Source organism: Mesoplodon densirostris, chromosome 13 (assembly GCF_025265405.1).
Source record: "Mesoplodon densirostris isolate mMesDen1 chromosome 13, mMesDen1 primary haplotype, whole genome shotgun sequence".
Lineage (NCBI taxonomy): Eukaryota > Metazoa > Chordata > Mammalia > Artiodactyla > Ziphiidae > Mesoplodon > Mesoplodon densirostris.
Genome location: NC_082673.1, coordinates 532,461 through 553,130, shown reverse-complemented (window position 1 = coordinate 553,130; position 20,670 = coordinate 532,461).

The following is a 20,670-nucleotide window of genomic DNA, read 5'->3' as shown; positions in this document are numbered from 1 at the left end:
GGATGTTTTCTGTGGAGCCCGGGACCGTGGCAGTGGCGGGCAGCACAGGCTCCCGGGAGGGGAGGTGTGGAGAGTGACCTGCTCTCGCACACGGGTTTCTTGGTGGCGGCAGCAGCAGCCCCAGCGTCCCACGCCCGTCTCTGGGGTCCGCGCTTTCAGGCGCGCCTCGCGCCCGTCTCTGGAGCTCCTCCTTTCAGCAGCGCTCTGAATCCCCTCTCCTCACGCACCAGGAAACAAAGAGGGAAGGAAAAGTCTCTTGCCTCTTCGGCAGCTCCAGACTTTTCCCCGGACTCCCTCCCGGCCGGCCGTGGCGCACTAACTCCCTTCAGGCTGTGTTCACGCCGCCAGCGCGCTCTGACTGAAGCCCGAGCCTCAGCTCCCAGCCCCGCCCGCCCCGGTCGGTGAGGAGACAAGCCTCTCGGGCTGGTGAGTGGCGGTCGGCACCGGTCCTCTGTGCGGGAATCTCTCTGCTTTGCCCTCCGTACCCCTGTGGCTGCGCTCTCCTCCGCGGCTCCGAAGGTTTCCCCCTCCGCCACCTGCAGTCTCCGCCCGCGAAGGGGCTCCTAGTGTGTGGAAACGGTTTCTCCTTCACGGCTCCCTCCCACTGGTGCAGGTCCCGGCCCTATCCTTTTGTCTGTGTATTTTGTTTTCTTCTGCCCCAGTCCCAGCCCCACCCCGAGCCCAAGCCCCAGCCCCAGCCCCAGCCCTAGCCGCAGTCCCAGCCGCAGTCCCAGCCCCAGCCCCAGCCCCAGCACTAGCCCCAGACCCATCTCTAGCCCCAGCTCCAGCCCCAACCCTAGCCCCAGCCGTAGCCGAGCCCTAGTACTAGCCCCAGACCAAGCCCTAGCCCCAGCTCCAGGCACAGCCCCAGCCCTAGCCACAGCCCCAGCCCCAGCACTAGCCCCAGACCCAGCCCTAGCACTAGCCTCAGCCCTAACCCCAGGCCCAGCACTAGCCCCAGCCCTAGCCGCAGCCCCAGTCCCAGCACCAGGCCCAGCCCCAGCACTAGCCCTAGACCCAGCCCTAACCCCAGTCCTAGACCCAGCCCCTGGCCTAGCCGCAGCCCTAGCCCCAGTCCCAGGCCCAGCCCCAGCACCAGCCCTAGCACTAGCACCAGACCAAGCCCTAGCCGCAGCCCTAGCCGTAGCCCTAGCCCCAGTCCCAGCCCCAGCCCAAGCACTAGCCCCATACCCATCTCTAGCCCCAGCCCCAGCCGCAAACCTAGCTCCAGCCGTAGCCGCAGCCCTAGCCCTAGCCCCAGTCCCAGCCCCAGTCCCAGCCCCAGCACTAGCCCTAAACCCAGCCCTAGCCCCAGTCCCAGACCCAGCCCCAGCCCAACCCGAGCCCTAGCCCCAGCCCCTTATGCTGATCCTATAGAGGCCCTTGCGATCCTCCTAGGCCTTCCCCTGACAATGTGGTAACTAAGACCTTGACACTATTTCTAACTAAGGCCCCAGGTCCAGCCCCAGCCGCAGCCCCAGACCCTGATGCTCCTCCTAGGCTTTGCCCAGACACAGTCCTTAAGTAAGGCCTTGACCCTATACCTAAATAAGGCCCTAGCCCTAAATCTAGCCCCAGCCCCAGCCCTAACCGCAGCCCTAGCCCTAGCCCTAGCCCCAGTCCCAGCCCAAGCCCCAGCCCCAGCTAATCCCTAGCCCTAACCCCAGCCCTAGCCCCAGCCCCAGCCCGAGCCCCAGCCCCAGCCCTAGCCGCAGCCCTAGCCCTAGCCCCAGTCCCAGCCCCAGCCCCAGCCCTAGCCGCATCCCTAGGCCTAGCCCCAGGCCCACCCCCAGCACTAGCCCCAGCCCCAGCCCCAGCCCTAGCCCCAGCCCTAGCCCCAGTCCCAGCCCCAGCCCTAGCCGCAGCCCTAGCCCTAGCCCCAGTCCCAGCCCCAGCCCCAGCCCGAGCCCCAGCCCTAGCACTACCCCCAGACCAAGCCCTAGGCCCAGCTCCAGCCACAGCTCCAGCCCTAGCCACAGCCATAGCCGTAGCCCTAGCTCCAGTCCCAGCCCCAGCCCCAGCACTAGACCCAGACCCATCTCTAGCCCTAGCCCCAGTCCCAGCCCCAGCCCCAGCACTAGACCCAGACCCATCTCTAGCCCCAGCCCCAGCCGTAGCCGCAGCCCCAGTCCCAGCCCTAGCCGCAGCCCTAGGCCTAGCCCCAACCCCAGCCCTACCCGCAGCCCCAGCCCCAGCCCCAGCCCTAGCCCCGGCCCGAGCCCAAGCCCCAGCCCCAGCCCTAGCCACAGCCCTAGCCCTAGCCCTAGCCCCAGTCCCAGCCCCAACCCTAGGCGCAGCCACAGCCCCAGCCTTGGCCCCAGCACCAGCCCCAGGCCCAGGCCCAGCCCTAGACCCATCCCTAGCCCCGGCCCCAGCCCCAGGCCCAGCCCTAGACCCATCCCCAGCCCCAGTCCCAGCCCCAGCCACATCCCCAGCCCTAGCCCCTGCCCCAGCCCTAGCCCTAGTCCCAGCCCCAGCCCTAGCACTAGCCCCAGACCAAGCCCTAGCCCCAGCTCCAGGGACAGCCCCAGCCCTAGCCACAGCCCTAGCCGTAGCCCTAGCCCCAGTCCCAGCCCCAGCACTAGCCCCAGACCCAGCCCTAGCGCCAGCCCCAGCCCTAACCCCAGCCCCAGCACTAGCCCCAGCCCTAGCCGCAGCCCCAGCCCTAGCCCCAGTCCCAGCCCCAGCCCTAGCCGCAGCCCTAGCCCTAGCCCCAGTCCAAGCCCCAGCCCTAGCTGCAGCCCTAGCCCTAGCCCCATTCCCAGCCCCAGCCCCAGCCCCAGCGCCAGCCACAGCCCTAGCCCCAGGCCCAGCACTAGCCCCAGAACCAACCCTAGCCCCAGTCCCAGCCCCAGCCCTAGCCGCAGCCCTAGACCTAGCCACAGTCCCTGCCCCAGTCCCAGCACGAGTCCCAGTCCCTGCCCCAGTCCCAGCACTAGTCCCAGACCCAGCCCTAGCCCCAGTCCCAGCCCCAGCCCCAGCCCCAGCCCCAGCCCTAACTGCAGTCCTAGACCTAGCCCCAGTCCCATCCCCAGCCCCAGGCCCAGGCCCGGCACTAGCCCCAGTCCTAGACCCAGCCCCAGCCCCAGCTGATCCCTAGCCCTAAACCCAGCCCTAGCCCCAGCCCCAGCCCGAGCCCAAGCCCCAGCCCCAGCCCTAGCCCCAGCCCCAGGCCCAACCCTAGCCCCAGCCCCAGCCCCAGCACCAGCCACAGCCCTAGCCCCAGCCCCAGTACCAACCCTAGCCCCAGTCCCAGGCCCAGCCCCAGCCCTAGCCGCAGCCCTAGCCCCAGTCCCAGCCCCAGCCCTAGCACTAGCCCCAGACCAAGCCCTAGCCCCAGCTCCAACCACAGGCCCAGCCCTAGCCCCAGTCCCAGCCCCAGAAGTAGCCCCAGACCCATCTCTAGCCCCAGCCCCAGCCGCAGCCCTAGCCCCAGTCCCAGCCCCAGCCCCAGCCCTAGCTGCAGCCCTAGCCCTAGCCCCAGTCCCAGCACCAGGCCCAGCCCCAGCACTAGCCCTAGAACCAGCCCTAACCCCAGTCCTAGACCCAGCCCCGGCCCCAGCCCGAGCCCAAGCCCCAGCCCTAGCCGCAGCCCTAGCCCTAGCCCCAGTCCCAGCCCCAGCCCTAGGTGGAGCCACAGCCCCAGGCTTGGCCCCAGCCCCAGCCCCAGGCACAGCCCTAGACCCATCCCCATCCCCATCCCCAGCCCCAGCCCTAGCACTAGCCCCAGACCAAGCCCTAGCCCCAGCTCCAGGCACAGCCCCACCCTAGCCACAGCCCTAGCCGTAGCCCTAGCCCCAGTCCTAGCCACAGCCCCAGCACTAGCCCCACACCAAGCCCTAGCCCCAGCCCCAGCCCTAACCCCAGCCCCAGCACTAGCCCCAGCCCTAGCTGTAGCCCTAGCTCCAGTCCCAGCCCCAGCCCCAGCACTAGACCCAGACCCATCTCTAGCCCCAGCCCCAGCCGTAGCCGCAGCCCTAGCCCCAGTCCCAGCCCCAGTCCCAGCCCTAGCCGCAGCCCTAGGCCTAGCCCCAGCCCTAGCCCCAGCCCCAGCCCCAGCACTAACCCCAGACCCAGCCCTAGCCCCGGCCCCAGCCCGAGCCCTAGCCCCAGCCCTAGCCCTAGCCCTAGCCCCGGCCCCAGCCCGAGCCCAAGCCCCAGCCCCAGCCCCAGCCCTAGCCCTAGCCCCAGTCTCAGCCCCAGGCCTAGGCGCAGCCACAGCCCCAGCCTTGGCCCCAGCCTTGGCCCCAGCCCCAGCCCCGGCCCCAGCCCCAGCCCCAGGCCCAGCCCTAGACCCATTCCTAGCCCCGGCCCCAGCCCCAGGCCCAGCCCTAGACCCATCCCCAGCCCCAGTCCCAGCCCCAGCCGCAGCCCCAGTCCCAGCCCCAGCCCCTGCCCTAGCCACAGCCCTAGCCCCAGTCCCAGCACCAGGCCCAGCCCCAGCACTAGCCCCAGACCCAGCCCTAGCCCCAGTCTCAGCCCCAGCCCCATCCCCAGCCCTAGCCACAGCCCCAGCCCTAGCCCTATTCCCATTCCCAGGCCCAGCCCTAGCACTAGCCCCAGACCAAGCCCTAGCCCCAGCTCCAGGGACAGCCCCAGCCCTAGCCACAGCCCTAGCCGTAGCCCTAGCCCCAGTCACAGCCCCAGCCCCAGCACTAGACCCAGACCCATCTCTAGCCCCAGACCCAGCCCCAGACCCAAACCTAGCCCCAGACGTAGCCGCAGCCCTAGCCCTAGCACCAGTCCCAGCCCCAGCCCCAGCCCCAGCCCCAGCCCCAGCACTAGCCCCACACCCAACCCTAGCCCCAGCTCGAGCCCTAGCCCCAGCCCCAGCCCTAGCCCCGGCCCCATCCCGATCCCAAGCCCCATCCCCAGCCCTAGCTGCAGCCCTAGCCCTAGCCCTAGCCCAGTCCCAGCCCCAGCCCTAAGCTCAGCCACAGCCCCAGCCCTAGCCCCAGCCGCAGCCCCAGGCCCAGCCCTAGACCCATCCCCAGCCCCAGTCCCAGCCCCAGCCCCTGCCCTAGCCGCAGCCCTAGCCCCAGTCCCACCCCCAGCCCCAGCCCTAGGCGCAGCCCCAGCCCCAGCCCTAGCCGCAGTCCCAGCCGCAGTCCCAGCCCCAGCCCCAGCCCCAGCACTAGCCCCAGACCCATCTCTAGCCCCAGCTCCAGCCCCAACCCTAGCCCCAGCCGTAGCCGAGCCCTAGCACTAGCCCCAGACCAAGCCCTAGCCCCAGCTCCAGGCACAGCCCCAGCCCTAGCCACAGCCCCAGCCCCAGCACTAGCCCCAGACCCAGCCCTAGCACTAGCCTCAGCCCTAACCCCAGGCCCAGCACTAGCCCCAGCCCTAGCCGCAGCCCCAGTCCCAGCACCAGGCCCAGCCCCAGCACTAGCCCTAGACCCAGCCCTAACCCCAGTCCTAGACCCAGCCCCAGGCCTAGCTGCAGCCCTAGCCCCAGTCCCAGGCCCAGCCCCAGCACCAGCCCTAGCACTAGCACCAGACCAAGCTCTAGCCGCAGCCCTAGCCGTAGCCCTAGCCCCAGTCCCAGCCCCAGCCCAAGCACTAGCCCCATACCCATCTCTAGCCCCAGCCCCAGCCGCAAACCTAGCTCCAGCTGTAGCCGCAGCCCTAGCCCTAGCCCCAGTCCCAGCCCCAGTCCCAGCCCCAGCACTAGCCCTAAACCCAGCCCTAGCCCCAGTCCCAGACCCAGCCCCAGCTCAACCCGAGCCCTAGCCCCAGCCCCTTATGCTGATCCTATAGAGGCCCTTGCGATCCTCCTAGGCCTTCCCCTGACAATGTGGTAACTAAGACCTTGACACTATTTCTAACTAAGGCCCCAGGTCCAGCCCCAGCCGCAGCCCCAGACCCTGATGCTCCTCCTAGGCTTTGCCCAGACACAGTCCTTAAGTAAGGCCTTGACCCTATACCTAAATAAGGCCCTAGCCCTAAATCTAGCCCCAGCCCCAGCCCTAACCGCAGCCCTAGCCCTAGCCCTAGCCCCAGTCCCAGCCCCAGCCCCAGCCCCAGCTAATCCCTAGCCCTAACCCCAGCCCTAGCCCCAGCCCCAGCCCCAGCCCCAGCCCCAGCCCTAGCCGCAGCCCTAGCCCTAGCCCCAGTCCCAGCCCCAGCCCTAGCCGCATCCCTAGGCCTAGCCCCAGGCCCAGCCCCAGGCCCAGCCCTAGCCCCAGTCCCAGCCCCAGCCCTAGCCGCAGCCCTAGCCCTAGCCCCAGTCCCAGCCCCAGCCCGAGCCCCAGCCCTAGCACTACCCCCAGACCAAGCCCTAGCCCCAGCTCCAGCCACAGCTCCAGCCCTAGCCACAGCCATAGCCGTAGCCCTAGCTCCAGTCCCAGCCCCAGCCCCAGCACTAGACCCAGACCCATCTCTAGCCCTAGCCCCAGTCCCAGCCCCAGCCCCAGCACTAGACCCAGACCCATCTCTAGCCCCAGCCCCAGCCGTAGCCGCAGCCCCAGTCCCAGCCCTAGCCGCAGCCCTAGGCCTAGCCCCAGCCCCAGCCCTAGCCCTAGCCCCGGCCCGAGCCCAAGCCCCAGCCCCAGCCCTAGCCACAGCCCTAGCCCTAGCCCTAGCCCCAGTCCCAGCCCCAACCCTAGGCGCAGCCACAGCCCCAGCCTTGGCCCCAGCACCAGCCCCAGGCCCAGGCCCAGCCCTAGACCCATCCCTAGCCCCGGCCCCAGCCCCAGGCCCAGCCCTAGACCCATCCCCAGCCCCAGTCCCAGCCCCAGCCACATCCCCAGCCCTAGCCCCTGCCCCAGCCCTAGCCCTAGTCCCAGCCCCAGCCCTAGCACTAGCCCCAGACCAAGCCCTAGCCCCAGCTCCAGGGACAGCCCCAGGCCTAGCCACAGCCCTAGCCGTAGCCCTAGCCCCAGTCCCAGCCCCAGCACTAGCCCCAGACCCAGCCCTAGCGCCAGCCCCAGCCCTAACCCCAGCCCCAGCACTAGCCCCAGCCCTAGCCGCAGCCCCAGCCCTAGCCCCAGTCCCAGCCCCAGCCCTAGCCGCAGCCCTAGCCCTAGCCCCAGTCCAAGCCCCAGCCCTAGCTGCAGCCCTAGCCCTAGCCCCATTCCCAGCCCCAGCCCTAGCCCCAGCGCCAGCCACAGCCCTAGCCCCAGGCCCAGCACTAGCCCCAGAACCAACCCTAGCCCCAGTCCCAGCCCCAGCCCTAGCCGCAGCCCTAGACCTAGCCACAGTCCCTGCCCCAGTCCCAGCACGAGTCCCAGTCCCTGCCCCAGTCCCAGCACTAGTCCCAGACCCAGCCCTAGCCCCAGTCCCAGCCCCAGCCCCAGCCCCAGCCCTAACTGCAGTCCTAGACCTAGCCCCGGTCCCATCCCCAGCCCCAGGCCCAGGCCCGGCACTAGCCCCAGTCCTAGACCCAGCCCCAGCCCCAGCTGATCCCTAGCCCTAAACCCAGCCCTAGCCCCAGCCCCAGCCTGAGCCCAAGCCCCAGCCCCAGCCCTAGCCCCAGCCCCAGGCCCAACCCTAGCCCCAGCCCCAGCCCCAGCCCCAGCCACAGCCCTAGCCCCAGCCCCAGTACCAACCCTAGCCCCAGTCCCAGGCCCAGCCCCAGCCCTAGCCGCAGCCCTAGCCCCAGTCCCAGCCCCAGCCCTAGCACTAGCCCCAGACCAAGCCCTAGCCCCAGCTCCAACCACAGGCCCAGCCCTAGCCCCAGTCCCAGCCCCAGAAGTAGCCCCAGACCCATCTCTAGCCCCAGCCCCAGCCGCAGCCCTAGCCCCAGTCCCAGCCCCAGCCCCAGCTGCAGCCCTAGCCCTAGCCCCAGTCCCAGCACCAGGCCCAGCCCCAGCACTAGCCCTAGAACCAGCCCTAACCCCAGTCCTAGACCCAGCCCCGGCCCCAGCCCGAGCCCAAGCCCCAGCCCTAGCCGCAGCCCTAGCCCTAGCCCCAGTCCCAGCCCCAGCCCTAGGTGGAGCCACAGCCCCAGGCTTGGCCCCAGCCCCAGCCCCAGGCACAGCCCTAGACCCATCCCCATCCCCAGCCCCAGCCCCAGCCCCAGCCCCAGCCCTAGCACTAGCCCCAGACCAAGCCCTAGCCCCAGCTCCAGGGACAGCCCCAGCCCTAGCCACAGCCCTAGCTGTAGCCCTAGCCCCAGTCCCAGCCCCAGCACTAGCCCCAGACTCAGCCATAGTGCCAGCCCCAGCCCTAACCCCAGCCCCAGCCCCAGCCCCAGCCCTAGCACTAGCCCCAGACCAAGCCCTAGCCCCAGCCCCAGGGACAGCCCCAGCCCTAGCCACAGCCCTAGCCGTAGCCCTAGCCCCAGTCCCAGCCCCAGCACTAGCCCCAGACCCAGCCCTAGCGCCAGCCCCAGCCCTAACCCCAGCCCCAGCACTAGCCCCAGCCCTAGCCGCAGCCCCAGCCCTAGCCCCAGTCCCAGCCCCAGCCCTAGCCGCAGCCCTAGCCCTAGCCCCAGTCCAAGCCCCAGCCCTAGCTGCAGCCCCAGCCCCAGCCCCAGCCCCAGCGCCAGCCACAGCCCTAGCCCCAGGCCCAGCACTAGCCCCAGAACCAACCCTAGCCCCAGTCCCAGCCCCAGCCCTAGCCGCAGCCCTAGACCTAGCCACAGTCCCTGCCCCAGTCCCAGCACGAGTCCCAGTCCCTGCCCCAGTCCCAGCACTAGTCCCAGACCCAGCCCTAGCCCCAGTCCCAGCCCCAGCCCCAGCCCCAGCCCTAACTGCAGTCCTAGACCTAGCCCCAGTCCCATCCCCAGCCCCAGGCCCAGGCCCGGCACTAGCCCCAGTCCTAGACCCAGCCCCAGCCCCAGCTGATCCCTAGCCCTAAACCCAGCCCTAGCCCCAGCCCCAGCCCGAGCCCAAGCCCCAGCCCCAGCCCTAGCCCCAGCCCCAGGCCCAACCCTAGCCCCAGCCCCAGCCCCAGCACCAGCCACAGCCCTAGCCCCAGCCCCAGTACCAACCCTAGCCCCAGTCCCAGGCCCAGCCCCAGCCCTAGCCGCAGCCCTAGCCCCAGTCCCAGCCCCAGCCCTAGCACTAGCCCCAGACCAAGCCCTAGGCCCAGCTCCAACCACAGGCCCAGCCCTAGCCCCAGTCCCAGCCCCAGAAGTAGCCCCAGACCCATCTCTAGCCCCAGCCCCAGCCGCAGCCCTAGCCCCAGTCCCAGCCCCAGCCCCAGCCCTAGCTGCAGCCCTAGCCCTAGCCCCAGTCCCAGCACCAGGCCCAGCCCCAGCACTAGCCCTAGAACCAGCCCTAACCCCAGTCCTAGACCCAGCCCCGGCCCCAGCCCGAGCCCAAGCCCCAGCCCTAGCCGCAGCCCTAGCCCTAGCCCCAGTCCCAGCCCCAGCCCTAGGTGGAGCCACAGCCCCAGGCTTGGCCCCAGCCCCAGCCCCAGGCCCAGCCCTAGACCCATCCCCAGCCCCAGTCCCAGCCCCAGCCCCAGCCCCAGTCCCAGCCCCAGCCCCTGCCCTAGCCACAGCCCTAGCCCCAGTCCCAGCACCAGGCCCAGCCCCAGCACTAGCCCCAGTCCCAGCCCCAGCCCCTGCCCTAGCCACAGCCCTAGCCCCAGTCCCAGCACCAGGCCCAGCCCCAGCACTAGCCCCAGACCCAGCCCTAGCCCCAGTCTCAGCCCCAGCCCCATCCCCAGCCCTAGCCACAGCCCCAGCCCTAGCCCTATTCCCAGGCCCATCCCTAGCACTAGCCCCAGACCAAGCCCTAGCCCCAGCTCCAGGGACAGCCCCAGCCCTAGCCACAGCCCTAGCCGTAGCCCTAGCCCCAGTCACAGCCCCAGCCCCAGCACTAGACCCAGACCCATCTCTAGCCCCAGACCCAGCCCCAGACCCAAACCTAGCCCCAGACGTAGCCGCAGCCCTAGCCCTAGCACCAGTCCCAGCCCCAGCCCCAGCCCCAGCCCCAGCCCCAGCACTAGCCCCACACCCAACCCTAGCCCCAGCCCGAGCCCTAGCCCCAGCCCCAGCCCTAGCCCCGGCCCCATCCCGATCCCAAGCCCCAGCCCCAGCCCTAGCTGCAGCCCTAGCCCTAGCCCTAGCCCAGTCCCAGCCCCAGCCCTAAGCTCAGCCACAGCCCCAGCCCTAGCCCCAGCCGCAGCCCCAGGCCCAGCCCTAGACCCATCCCCAGCCCCAGTCCCAGCCCCAGCCCCTGCCCTAGCCGCAGCCCTAGCCCCAGTCCCACCCCCAGCCCCAGCCCTAGGCGCAGCCCCAGCCCCAGCCCTAGCCGCAGTCCCAGCCGCAGTCCCAGCCCCAGCCCCAGCCCAAGCACTAGCCCCAGACCCATCTCTAGCCCCAGCTCCAGCCCCAACCCTAGCCCCAGCCGTAGCCGAGCCCTAGCACTAGCCCCAGACCAAGCCCTAGCCCCAGCTCCAGGCACAGCCCCAGCCCTAGCCACAGCCCCAGCCCCAGCACTAGCCCCAGACCCAGCCCTAGCACTAGCCTCAGCCCTAACCCCAGGCCCAGCACTAGCCCCAGCCCTAGCCGCAGCCCCAGTCCCAGCACCAGGCCCAGCCCCAGCACTAGCCCTAGACCCAGCCCTAACCCCAGTCCTAGACCCAGCCCCAGGCCTAGCCGCAGCCCTAGCCCCAGTCCCAGGCCCAGCCCCAGCACCAGCCCTAGCACTAGCACCAGACCAAGCCCTAGCCGCAGCCCTAGCCGTAGCCCTAGCCCCAGTCCCAGCCCCAGCCCAAGCACTAGCCCCATACCCATCTCTAGCCCCAGCCCCAGCCGCAAACCTAGCTCCAGCCGTAGCCGCAGCCCTAGCCCTAGCCCCAGTCCCAGCCCCAGTCCCAGCCCCAGCACTAGCCCTAAACCCAGCCCTAGCCCCAGTCCCAGACCCAGCCCCAGCTCAACCCGAGCCCTAGCCCCAGCCCCTTATGCTGATCCTATAGAGGCCCTTGCGATCCTCCTAGGCCTTCCCCTGACAATGTGGTAACTAAGACCTTGACACTATTTCTAACTAAGGCCCCAGGTCCAGCCCCAGCCGCAGCCCCAGACCCTGATGCTCCTCCTAGGCTTTGCCCAGACACAGTCCTTAAGTAAGGCCTTGACCCTATACCTAAATAAGGCCCTAGCCCTAAATCTAGCCCCAGCCCCAGCCCTAACCGCAGCCCTAGCCCTAGCCCTAGCCCCAGTCCCAGCCCCAGCCCCAGCCCCAGCTAATCCCTAGCCCTAACCCCAGCCCTAGCCCCAGCCCCAGCCCCAGCCCCAGCCCCAGCCCCAGCCCCAGCCCTAGCCGCAGCCCTAGCCCTAGCCCCAGTCCCAGCCCCAGCCCTAGCCGCATCCCTAGGCCTAGCCCCAGGCCCAGCCCCAGGCCCAGCCCTAGCCCCAGTCCCAGCCCCAGCCCTAGCCCCAGTCCCAGCCCCAGCCCTAGCCGCAGCCCTAGCCCTAGCCCCAGTCCCAGCCCCAGCCCGAGCCCCAGCCCTAGCACTACCCCCAGACCAAGCCCTAGCCCCAGCTCCAGCCACAGCTCCAGCCCTAGCCACAGCCATAGCCGTAGCCCTAGCTCCAGTCCCAGCCCCAGCCCCAGCACTAGACCCAGACCCATCTCTAGCCCTAGCCCCAGTCCCAGCCCCAGCCCCAGCACTAGACCCAGACCCATCTCTAGCCCCAGCCCCAGCCGTAGCCGCAGCCCCAGTCCCAGCCCTAGCCGCAGCCCTAGGCCTAGCCCCAGCCCCAGCCCTAGCCCTAGCCCCGGCCCGAGCCCAAGCCCCAGCCCCAGCCCTAGCCACAGCCCTAGCCCTAGCCCTAGCCCCAGTCCCAGCCCCAACCCTAGGCGCAGCCACAGCCCCAGCCTTGGCCCCAGCACCAGCCCCAGGCCCAGGCCCAGCCCTAGACCCATCCCTAGCCCCGGCCCCAGCCCCAGGCCCAGCCCTAGACCCATCCCCAGCCCCAGTCCCAGCCCCAGCCACATCCCCAGCCCTAGCCCCTGCCCCAGCCCTAGCCCTAGTCCCAGCCCCAGCCCTAGCACTAGCCCCAGACCAAGCCCTAGCCCCAGCTCCAGGGACAGCCCCAGGCCTAGCCACAGCCCTAGCCGTAGCCCTAGCCCCAGTCCCAGCCCCAGCACTAGCCCCAGACCCAGCCCTAGCGCCAGCCCCAGCCCTAACCCCAGCCCCAGCACTAGCCCCAGCCCTAGCCGCAGCCCCAGCCCTAGCCCCAGTCCCAGCCCCAGCCCTAGCCGCAGCCCTAGCCCTAGCCCCAGTCCAAGCCCCAGCCCTAGCTGCAGCCCTAGCCCTAGCCCCATTCCCAGCCCCAGCCCTAGCCCCAGCGCCAGCCACAGCCCTAGCCCCAGGCCCAGCACTAGCCCCAGAACCAACCCTAGCCCCAGTCCCAGCCCCAGCCCTAGCCGCAGCCCTAGACCTAGCCACAGTCCCTGCCCCAGTCCCAGCACGAGTCCCAGTCCCTGCCCCAGTCCCAGCACTAGTCCCAGACCCAGCCCTAGCCCCAGTCCCAGCCCCAGCCCCAGCCCCAGCCCTAACTGCAGTCCTAGACCTAGCCCCGGTCCCATCCCCAGCCCCAGGCCCAGGCCCGGCACTAGCCCCAGTCCTAGACCCAGCCCCAGCCCCAGCTGATCCCTAGCCCTAAACCCAGCCCTAGCCCCAGCCCCAGCCTGAGCCCAAGCCCCAGCCCCAGCCCTAGCCCCAGCCCCAGGCCCAACCCTAGCCCCAGCCCCAGCCCCAGCCCCAGCCACAGCCCTAGCCCCAGCCCCAGTACCAACCCTAGCCCCAGTCCCAGGCCCAGCCCCAGCCCTAGCCGCAGCCCTAGCCCCAGTCCCAGCCCCAGCCCTAGCACTAGCCCCAGACCAAGCCCTAGCCCCAGCTCCAACCACAGGCCCAGCCCTAGCCCCAGTCCCAGCCCCAGAAGTAGCCCCAGACCCATCTCTAGCCCCAGCCCCAGCCGCAGCCCTAGCCCCAGTCCCAGCCCCAGCCCCAGCTGCAGCCCTAGCCCTAGCCCCAGTCCCAGCACCAGGCCCAGCCCCAGCACTAGCCCTAGAACCAGCCCTAACCCCAGTCCTAGACCCAGCCCCGGCCCCAGCCCGAGCCCAAGCCCCAGCCCTAGCCGCAGCCCTAGCCCTAGCCCCAGTCCCAGCCCCAGCCCTAGGTGGAGCCACAGCCCCAGGCTTGGCCCCAGCCCCAGCCCCAGGCACAGCCCTAGACCCATCCCCATCCCCAGCCCCAGCCCCAGCCCCAGCCCCAGCCCTAGCACTAGCCCCAGACCAAGCCCTAGCCCCAGCTCCAGGGACAGCCCCAGCCCTAGCCACAGCCCTAGCTGTAGCCCTAGCCCCAGTCCCAGCCCCAGCACTAGCCCCAGACTCAGCCATAGTGCCAGCCCCAGCCCTAACCCCAGCCCCAGCCCCAGCCCCAGCCCTAGCACTAGCCCCAGACCAAGCCCTAGCCCCAGCCCCAGGGACAGCCCCAGCCCTAGCCACAGCCCTAGCCGTAGCCCTAGCCCCAGTCCCAGCCCCAGCACTAGCCCCAGACCCAGCCCTAGCGCCAGCCCCAGCCCTAACCCCAGCCCCAGCACTAGCCCCAGCCCTAGCCGCAGCCCCAGCCCTAGCCCCAGTCCCAGCCCCAGCCCTAGCCGCAGCCCTAGCCCTAGCCCCAGTCCAAGCCCCAGCCCTAGCTGCAGCCCCAGCCCCAGCCCCAGCCCCAGCGCCAGCCACAGCCCTAGCCCCAGGCCCAGCACTAGCCCCAGAACCAACCCTAGCCCCAGTCCCAGCCCCAGCCCTAGCCGCAGCCCTAGACCTAGCCACAGTCCCTGCCCCAGTCCCAGCACGAGTCCCAGTCCCTGCCCCAGTCCCAGCACTAGTCCCAGACCCAGCCCTAGCCCCAGTCCCAGCCCCAGCCCCAGCCCCAGCCCTAACTGCAGTCCTAGACCTAGCCCCAGTCCCATCCCCAGCCCCAGGCCCAGGCCCGGCACTAGCCCCAGTCCTAGACCCAGCCCCAGCCCCAGCTGATCCCTAGCCCTAAACCCAGCCCTAGCCCCAGCCCCAGCCCGAGCCCAAGCCCCAGCCCCAGCCCTAGCCCCAGCCCCAGGCCCAACCCTAGCCCCAGCCCCAGCCCCAGCACCAGCCACAGCCCTAGCCCCAGCCCCAGTACCAACCCTAGCCCCAGTCCCAGGCCCAGCCCCAGCCCTAGCCGCAGCCCTAGCCCCAGTCCCAGCCCCAGCCCTAGCACTAGCCCCAGACCAAGCCCTAGGCCCAGCTCCAACCACAGGCCCAGCCCTAGCCCCAGTCCCAGCCCCAGAAGTAGCCCCAGACCCATCTCTAGCCCCAGCCCCAGCCGCAGCCCTAGCCCCAGTCCCAGCCCCAGCCCCAGCCCTAGCTGCAGCCCTAGCCCTAGCCCCAGTCCCAGCACCAGGCCCAGCCCCAGCACTAGCCCTAGAACCAGCCCTAACACCAGTCCTAGACCCAGCCCCGGCCCCAGCCCGAGCCCAAGCCCCAGCCCTAGCCGCAGCCCTAGCCCTAGCCCCAGTCCCAGCCCCAGCCCTAGGTGGAGCCACAGCCCCAGGCTTGGCCCCAGCCCCAGCCCCAGGCACAGCCCTAGACCCATCCCCATCCCCAGCCCCATCCCCAGCCCCAGCCCCAGCCCTAGCACTAGCCCCAGACCAAGCCCTAGCCCCAGCTCCAGGCACAGCCCCACCCTAGCCACAGCCCTAGCCGTAGCCCTAGCCCCAGTCCTAGCCACAGCCCCAGCACTAGCCCCAGACCAATCCCTAGCCCCAGCCCCAGCCCTAACCCCAGCCCCAGCACTAGCCCCAGCCCTAGCTGTAGCCCTAGCTCCAGTCCCAGCCCCAGCCCCAGCACTAGACCCAGACCCATCTCTAGCCCTAGCCCCAGTCCCAGCCCCAGCCCCAGCACTAGACCCAGACCCATCTCTAGCCCCAGCCCCAGCCGTAGCCGCAGCCCTAGCCCCAGTCCCAGCCCCAGTCCCAGCCCTAGCCGCAGCCCTAGGCCTAGCCCCAGCCCCAGCCCTAGCCCCAGCCCCAGCCCCAGCACTAACCCCAGACCCAGCCCTAGCCCCGGCCCCAGCCCGAGCCCTAGCCCCAGCCCTAGCCCTAGCCCTAGCCCCGGCCCCAGCCCGAGCCCAAGCCCCAGCCCCAGCCCCAGCCCTAGCCCTAGCCCCAGTCTCAGCCCCAGGCCTAGGCGCAGCCACAGCCCCAGCCTTGGCCCCAGCCCCAGCCCCGGCCCCAGCCCCAGCCCCAGGCCCAGCCCTAGACCCATTCCTAGCCCCGGCCCCAGCCCCAGGCCCAGCCCTAGACCCATCCCCAGCCCCAGTCCCAGCCCCAGCCCCAGCCCCAGTCCCAGCCCCAGCCCCTGCCCTAGCCACAGCCCTAGCCCCAGTCCCAGCACCAGGCCCAGCCCCAGCACTAGCCCCAGTCCCAGCCCCAGCCCCTGCCCTAGCCACAGCCCTAGCCCCAGTCCCAGCACCAGGCCCAGCCCCAGCACTAGCCCCAGACCCAGCCCTAGCCCCAGTCTCAGCCCCAGCCCCATCCCCAGCCCTAGCCACAGCCCCAGCCCTAGCCCTATTCCCAGGCCCATCCCTAGCACTAGCCCCAGACCAAGCCCTAGCCCCAGCTCCAGGGACAGCCCCAGCCCTAGCCACAGCCCTAGCCGTAGCCCTAGCCCCAGTCACAGCCCCAGCCCCAGCACTAGACCCAGACCCATCTCTAGCCCCAGACCCAGCCCCAGACCCAAACCTAGCCCCAGACGTAGCCGCAGCCCTAGCCCTAGCACCAGTCCCAGCCCCAGCCCCAGCCCCAGCCCCAGCCCCAGCACTAGCCCCACACCCAACCCTAGCCCCAGCTCGAGCCCTAGCCCCAGCCCCAGCCCTAGCCCCGGCCCCATCCCGATCCCAAGCCCCAGCCCCAGCCCTAGCTGCAGCCCTAGCCCTAGCCCTAGCCCAGTCCCAGCCCCAGCCCTAAGCTCAGCCACAGCCCCAGCCCTAGCCCCAGCCGCAGCCCCAGGCCCAGCCCTAGACCCATCCCCAGCCCCAGTCCCAGCCCCAGCCCCTGCCCTAGCCGCAGCCCTAGCCCCAGTCCCACCCCCAGCCCCAGCCCTAGGCGCAGCCCCAGCCCCAGCCCTAGCCGCAGTCCCAGCCGCAGTCCCAGCCCCAGCCCCAGCCCAAGCACTAGCCCCAGACCCATCTCTAGCCCCAGCTCCAGCCCCAACCCTAGCCCCAGCCGTAGCCGAGCCCTAGCACTAGCCCCAGACCAAGCCCTAGCCCCAGCTCCAGGCACAGCCCCAGCCCTAGCCACAGCCCCAGCCCCAGCACTAGCCCCAGACCCAGCCCTAGCACTAGCCTCAGCCCTAACCCCAGGCCCAGCACTAGCCCCAGCCCTAGCCGCAGCCCCAGTCCCAGCACCAGGCCCAGCCCCAGCACTAGCCCTAGACCCAGCCCTAACCCCAGTCCTAGACCCAGCCCCAGGCCTAGCCGCAGCCCTAGCCCCAGTCCCAGGCCCAGCCCCAGCACCAGCCCTAGCACTAGCACCAGACCAAGCCCTAGCCGCAGCCCTAGCCGTAGCCCTAGCCCCAGTCCCAGCCCCAGCCCAAGCACTAGCCCCATACCCATCTCTAGCCCCAGCCCCAGCCGCAAACCTAGCTCCAGCCGTAGCCGCAGCCCTAGCCCTAGCCCCAGTCCCAGCCCCAGTCCCAGCCCCAGCACTAGCCCTAAACCCAGCCCTAGCCCCAGTCCCAGACCCAGCCCCAGCTCAACCCGAGCCCTAGCCCCAGCCCCTTATGCTGATCCTATAGAGGCCCTTGCGATCCTCCTAGGCCTTCCCCTGACAATGTGGTAACTAAGACCTTGACACTATTTCTAACTAAGGCCCCAGGTCCAGCCCCAGCCGCAGCCCCAGACCCTGATGCTCCTCCTAGGCTTTGCCCAGACACAGTCCTTAAGTAAGGCCTTGACCCTATACCTAAATAAGGCCCTAGCCCTAAATCTAGCCCCAGCCCCAGCCCTAACCGCAGCCCTAGCCCTAGCCCTAGCCCCAGTCCCAGCCCCAGCCCCAGCCCCAGCTAATCCCTAGCCCTAACCCCAGCCCTAGCCCCAGCCCCAGCCCCAGCCCCAGCCCCAGCCCCAGCCCCAGCCCTAGCCGCAGCCCTAGCCCTAGCCCCAGTCCCAGCCCCAGCCCTAGCCGCATCACTAGGCCTAGCCCCAGGCCCAGCCCCAGGCCCAGCCCCAGCACTAGCCCCAGCCCCAGCCCTAGCCCCAGTCCCAGCCCCAGCCCTAGCCGCAGCCCTAGCCCTAGCCCCAGTCCCAGCCCCAGCCCGAGCCCCAGCCCTAGCACTACCCCCAGACCAAGCCCTAGCCCCAGCTCCAGCCACAGCTCCAGCCCTAGCCACAGCCATAGCCGTAGCCCTAGCTCCAGTCCCAGCCCCAGCCCCAGCACTAGACCCAGACCCATCTCTAGCCCTAGCCCCAGTCCCAGCCCCAGCCCCAGCACTAGACCCAGACCCATCTCTAGCCCCAGCCCCAGCCGTAGCCGCAGCCCCAGTCCCAGCCCTAGCCGCAGCCCTAGGCCTAGCCCCAGCCCCAGCCCTAGCCCTAGCCCCGGCCCGAGCCCAAGCCCCAGCCCCAGCCCTAGCCACAGCCCTAGCCCTAGCCCTAGCCCCAGTCCCAGCCCCAACCCTAGGCGCAGCCACAGCCCCAGCCTTGGCCCCAGCACCAGCCCCAGGCCCAGGCCCAGCCCTAGACCCATCCCTAGCCCCGGCCCCAGCCCCAGGCCCAGCCCTAGACCCATCCCCAGCCCCAGTCCCAGCCCCAGCCACATCCCCAGCCCTAGCCCCTGCCCCAGCCCTAGCCCTAGTCCCAGCCCCAGCCCTAGCACTAGCCCCAGACCAAGCCCTAGCCCCAGCTCCAGGGACAGCCCCAGCCCTAGCCACAGCCCTAGCCGTAGCCCTAGCCCCAGTCCCAGCCCCAGCACTAGCCCCAGACCCAGCCCTAGCGCCAGCCCCAGCCCTAACCCCAGCCCCAGCACTAGCCCCAGCCCTAGCCGCAGCCCCAGCCCTAGCCCCAGTCCCAGCCCCAGCCCTAGCCGCAGCCCTAGCCCTAGCCCCAGTCCAAGCCCCAGCCCTAGCTGCAGCCCTAGCCCTAGCCCCATTCCCAGCCCCAGCCCCAGCCCCAGCGCCAGCCACAGCCCTAGCCCCAGGCCCAGCACTAGCCCCAGAACCAACCCTAGCCCCAGTCCCAGCCCCAGCCCTAGCCGCAGCCCTAGACCTAGCCACAGTCCCTGCCCCAGTCCCAGCACGAGTCCCAGTCCCTGCCCCAGTCCCAGCACTAGTCCCAGACCCAGCCCTAGCCCCAGTCCCAGCCCCAGCCCCAGCCCCAGCCCTAACTGCAGTCCTAGACCTAGCCCCGGTCCCATCCCCAGCCCCAGGCCCAGGCCCGGCACTAGCCCCAGTCCTAGACCCAGCCCCAGCCCCAGCTGATCCCTAGCCCTAAACCCAGCCCTAGCCCCAGCCCCAGCCTGAGCCCAAGCCCCAGCCCCAGCCCTAGCCCCAGCCCCAGGCCCAACCCTAGCCCCAGCCCCAGCCCCAGCACCAGCCACAGCCCTAGCCCCAGCCCCAGTACCAACCCTAGCCCCAGTCCCAGGCCCAGCCCCAGCCCTAGCCGCAGCCCTAGCCCCAGTCCCAGCCCCAGCCCTAGCACTAGCCCCAGACCAAGCCCTAGCCCCAGCTCCAACCACAGGCCCAGCCCTAGCCCCAGTCCCAGCCCCAGAAGTAGCCCCAGACCCATCTCTAGCCCCAGCCCCAGCCGCAGCCCTAGCCCCAGTCCCAGCCCCAGCCCCAGCTGCAGCCCTAGCCCTAGCCCCAGTCCCAGCACCAGGCCCAGCCCCAGCACTAGCCCTAGAACCAGCCCTAACCCCAGTCCTAGACCCAGCCCCGGCCCCAGCCCGAGCCCAAGCCCCAGCCCTAGCCGCAGCCCTAGCCCTAGCCCCAGTCCCAGCCCCAGCCCTAGGTGGAGCCACAGCCCCAGGCTTGGCCCCAGCCCCAGCCCCAGGCACAGCCCTAGACCCATCCCCATCCCCAGCCCCAGCCCCAGCCCCAGCCCCAGCCCTAGCACTAGCCCCAGACCAAGCCCTAGCCCCAGCTCCAGGGACAGCCCCAGCCCTAGCCACAGCCCTAGCCGTAGCCCTAGCCCCAGTCCCAGCCCCAGCACTAGCCCCAGACCCAGCCATAGTGCCAGCCCCAGCCCTAACCCCAGCCCCAGCCCCAGCCCCAGCCCTAGCACTAGCCCCAGACCAAGCCCTAGCCCCAGCCCCAGGGACAGCCCCAGCCCTAGCCACAGCCCTAGCCGTAGCCCTAGCCCCAGTCCCAGCCCCAGCACTAGCCCCAGACCCAGCCCTAGCGCCAGCCCCAGCCCTAACCCCAGCCCCAGCACTAGCCCCAGCCCTAGCCGCAGCCCCAGCCCTAGCCCCAGTCCCAGCCCCAGCCCTAGCCGCAGCCCTAGCCCTAGCCCCAGTCCAAGCCCCAGCCCTAGCTGCAGCCCTAGCCCTAGCCCCATTCCCAGCCCCAGCCCCAGCCCCAGCGCCAGCCACAGCCCTAGCTCCAGCCCCAGCACTAGCCCCAGAACCAACCCTAGCCCCAGTCCCAGCCCCAGCCCTAGCCGCAGCCCTAGACCTAGCCACAGTCCCTGCCCCAGTCCCAGCACGAGTCCCAGTCCCTGCCCCAGTCCCAGCACTAGTCCCAGACCCAGCCCTAGCCCCAGTCCCAGCCCCAGCCCCAGCCCCAGCCCTAACTGCAGTCCTAGACCTAGCCCCAGTCCCATCCCCAGCCCCAGGCCCAGGCCCGGCACTAGCCCCAGTCCTAGACCCAGCCCCAGCCCCAGCTGATCCCTAGCCCTAAACCCAGCCCTAGCCCCAGCCCCAGCCCGAGCCCAAGCCCCAGCCCCAGCCCTAGCCCCAGCCCCAGGCCCAACCCTAGCCCCAGCCCCAGCCCCAGCACCAGCCACAGCCCTAGCCCCAGACCCAGCCCCAGACCCAAACCTAGCCCCAGACGTAGCCGCAGCCCTAGCCCTAGCACCAGTCCCAGCCCCAGCCCCAGCCCCAGCCCCAGCCCCAGCACTAGCCCCACACCCAACCCTAGCCCCAGCTCGAGCCCTAGCCCCAGCCCCAGCCCTAGCCCCGGCCCCATCCCGATCCCAAGCCCCAGCCCCAGCCCTAGCTGCAGCCCTAGCCCTAGCCCTAGCCCAGTCCCAGCCCCAGCCCTAAGCTCAGCCACAGCCCCAGCCCTAGCCCCAGCCGCAGCCCCAGGCCCAGCCCTAGACCCATCCCCAGCCCCAGTCCCAGCCCCAGCCCCTGCCCTAGCCGCAGCCCTAGCCCCAGTCCCACCCCCAGCCCCAGCCCTAGGCGCAGCCCCAGCCCCAGCCCTAGCCGCAGTCCCAGCCGCAGTCCCAGCCCCAGCCCCAGCCCAAGCACTAGCCCCAGACCCATCTCTAGCCCCAGCTCCAGCCCCAACCCTAGCCCCAGCCGTAGCCGAGCCCTAGCACTAGCCCCAGACCAAGCCCTAGCCCCAGCTCCAGGCACAGCCCCAGCCCTAGCCACAGCCCCAGCCCCAGCACTAGCCCCAGACCCAGCCCTAGCACTAGCCTCAGCCCTAACCCCAGGCCCAGCACTAGCCCCAGCCCTAGCCGCAGCCCCAGTCCCAGCACCAGGCCCAGCCCCAGCACTAGCCCTAGACCCAGCCCTAA